The 3,484-nt window shown below is 46.1% G+C and overlaps 1 pseudogene; it reads left to right on the top strand.

Annotated features, from left to right (window-relative positions):
• The first annotated feature begins 1,653 nt into the window (after positions 1-1,653).
• Positions 1,654-1,771, top strand: LOC124614169 (annotated as a pseudogene).
• The last annotated feature ends 1,713 nt before the right edge of the window (positions 1,772-3,484 follow it).

Here is a 3,484-nt window from a genome sequence, read left to right on the forward strand (position 1 = left end):
CCGAGGCAGGATTCGAACCTGCGACCGTAGCGGTCGCGCTGTTCCAGACTGTAGCGCCTAGAACCTAGTGAACACTTTAAGCCTACTCCTTGAACAAAATGACGACTGTGAAACATTTCAAAAAAGGAGAGCCACAGTAGACAAATGCAGGTTTACTACTAGTACGTTGAGACGAAAGTGCAATCATAACAGTGCGCTGCCAAAGGACAGCGTGTCCAAACGAACGTGGCGGTATCGATCCAACAACAAATGATACAGATTTTTTTTCGGTGCCATTAGAATTCTATATTCCTTATTATTGGCATAAAGAAAGATCAAGCAGTCAACCAGACATTACTACGACGGGACTTGCAATAGTATGTTACACATTATTATGACATGCCCATTTACTTTTACTGAATACTGCACTACGAAGTGACACAGATAGATGATACTATTTTTCAACACAGTAGATGTGATGTACATGTACCCACGAACAAATGATAACAATTTCATAAAATTTTTGTGATATATTCAAGAGAACGAGCTTCACAAGTTGAGGAAGTCAGTAACGCACTGGTCCACCTCTAGCAAGCAGTTATTCGGCTTGGTATTAATTGCCATAGTTGCTGGATGTCCTCCTGAGGTACATGGTACCAAATTTTGTCTGACTGGCGCGTTGGATCATCAACGAAAGGATAACATTCTACGAGTCGGGGCGTGAAATGTCAGAAGCTTGAATGCAGTAGGAAAGCTAGATATACATGCGAAGTCGGCATGTATACCTCAACTACCGTGTCGGTGTTGGTTTGCTGTCTATTCTGATAAGAACAACTCTATCACTGAACTTTTCACAGTGACACGAAGTAGATGAAGTTAAGGAACTCTACCATCTAGGCAGCAAAATAACCCATCATGGACTTAGTAAGGAGGACATCAAAGGCAAAATAGCTATGACAAAAAGGGCATTAATGGCCAAGAGAATTCCACTAGTATCAAACATACGTTTCAGTTTGAGGAAGAAGTTTCTGAGAATGTACGTTTGAAGCACAGCATTATATAGTAGTGAAACATGGACTGTAGGAAAACCGGAACAGGAGAGAATCGAGGCATTTGAGATGTGGTGCTATAGACGAATACTGAAAAATAGTTGCCGGCCGAAGTGGCCGTGCGGTTCTAGGCGCTGCAGTCTGGAACCGCGAGACCGCTACGATCGCAGGTTCGAGTCCTGCCTCGGGCATGGATGTGTGTGATGTCCTTAAGTTAGTTAGGTTTAACTAGTTCTAAGTTCTAGGGGACTAATGACCTCAGAAGTTGAGTCCCATAGTGCTCAGAGCCATTTGAACCATTTGAACCATTGAAAAATAGGTGGACTGATGAAGTGAGGGATAAGGAGGTTCTGCACAGAACAGGAGGGGATAGGAATATGTGGAAAACATTGACAAGGAGAAAGGACATGATGATAGGACATCTGTTGAGAAATCAGGGAATAACTTCCATGGTACTAGAGGGAGCTGTAGAGGGTAAAAACTGTAGAAGAAGACGGACATTGGGATACATCCAGCAAATAATTGACGACGTAGGTTGTAAGTGATACTCTGGGATGAACCCTGCCTCGACCTTCACTCTTCGAGTGTGCGGGCGGGCATTATCTTCTTGAAATGTAAGCCCAGGGCCAACGGCCTTGCCGCAGTGGTAACACCGGTTCCCGTCAGATCACTGAAGTTAAGCGCTGTCGGGCTGGGCTAGCACTTGGATGGGTGACCATCCGGTCTGCCGAGCGCTGTTGGCAAGCGGGGTGCGCTTAGCCCTTGTGAGGCGAACTGAGGAGCTACTTGATTGAGAAATAGCGGCTCCGGTCTCGGAAACTGACCTACGGCTAGGAGAGCAGTGTGCAGACCACATGTCCCTCCGTATCCGCATCCAGTGATGCCTGTGGGCTGAGGATGACACGGCAACCAGTCGGTACCTTTGGGCCTTCATGGCCTGTGCGGGAGGAGTTTAGTTTAATCCAAGCCCAGGATGGCTTGTCATGAACTGCAGCAGAAAGGGCGTAGAAAATCGAGCTGTAAGGTTGCTGTGGACGCCGAACAAAGGGGTCCTACTGTGAAAAGAAATGGCACCACAAACTGTCGCTCGTAGTTGTCGGACAGTATGGTGGACGACAGTCACTGCCAGCGATGTCCGAGGCGTTTCCAGACAAGTCTCCGACCTGGAATCTGTGTAACTGGTGTAGAATTATCTTCATTGATGAGTTCCGCTTCGAAATGAGCCCCGATGAGCAACGAAGACGTATTTGGAAATGCCCCGGACAGTGGCGGCATAACAACCTTATTGACGCCTGTCATATGGCCCGACAACCATGAGTGATGGTGAGGGCTGTGACATCATTTCAAAGGATGACGCCTTTGGTTGTCAACCTTTACTGCACAGCATTACGTCGACGATATTCTACACCCTTTTCGTTGCCCTTTACGGCAAACCATCTTGGGCTATATTTCAGGAAGGTAATTAGCAAATGGCTAGAGTTTCTACTCCTTGCCTTCTTCGTGCTTGCCAAACCCTACCTTCACTAACAAGGTCGCCATTTCTCTCCCCACCTTAGAATCTTTGGATCATTATGGGCAGGGCCCTCCAGCCATCTCGAGATAATAAAGATCTGACGGGCCAACTGGACAGAATTTGGCATGATATGCCTCAGGAGGGCGTCCAGTACCTGTATGCCAAGCCAAACAAGGTGAGGGCCAGAAGTGGACCAAAGCGTTACTGATCTGCTTATTTTGTGAAGCTCTTACTCTTGAATAAGTCATCCAATTTGTTCTGAAATTGTGATTATTTGTTTGTGTGTACATGTACTGGGTGATCAAAAAGTCAGTATAAATTTGAAAACTGAATAAATCACAGAATAATGTAGATAGAGAGGTACAAATTGACACACGTGCTTGGAATTACATGGGGTTTTATTAGAACTAAAAAAAATACAAAAGTTCAAAAAATGTCCGACAGATGGCGCTTCATCTGATCAGAATAGCAATAATTAGCATAACAAAGTAAGACAAAGCAAAGATGATGTTCTTTACAGGAAATGTTCAATATGTCCACCATCATTTCTCAACAATAGCTGTAGTTGAGGAATAATGTTGTGAACAGCACTGTAAAGCATGTCCGGGGTTATGGTGAGGCATTGGCGTCGGATGTTGCCTTTCAGCATCCCTAGAGATGTCGGTCGATCACGATACACTTGCGACTCCAGCTAACCCCAAAGTCAATAATCGCACGGACTGACGTCTGGGGACCTGGGAGGCCAAGCACGACGAAAGGGGCGGTTGAGCACACGATCATCACCAAACGACGCGCGCAAGAGATCTTTCATGCGTCTAGCAATATGGGGTGGAGCGCCATCCTGCATAAACATCGTACGTTCCAGCAGGTGTTTATCAGCCAGGTTGGGGATGATGCGATTCTGTAACGTGTCGGCGTACCTCTCATCCGTCACGGTAGCAGT

Source organism: Schistocerca americana, chromosome 4 (genome assembly GCF_021461395.2).
Source record: "Schistocerca americana isolate TAMUIC-IGC-003095 chromosome 4, iqSchAmer2.1, whole genome shotgun sequence".
Classification (NCBI taxonomy): domain Eukaryota; kingdom Metazoa; phylum Arthropoda; class Insecta; order Orthoptera; family Acrididae; genus Schistocerca; species Schistocerca americana.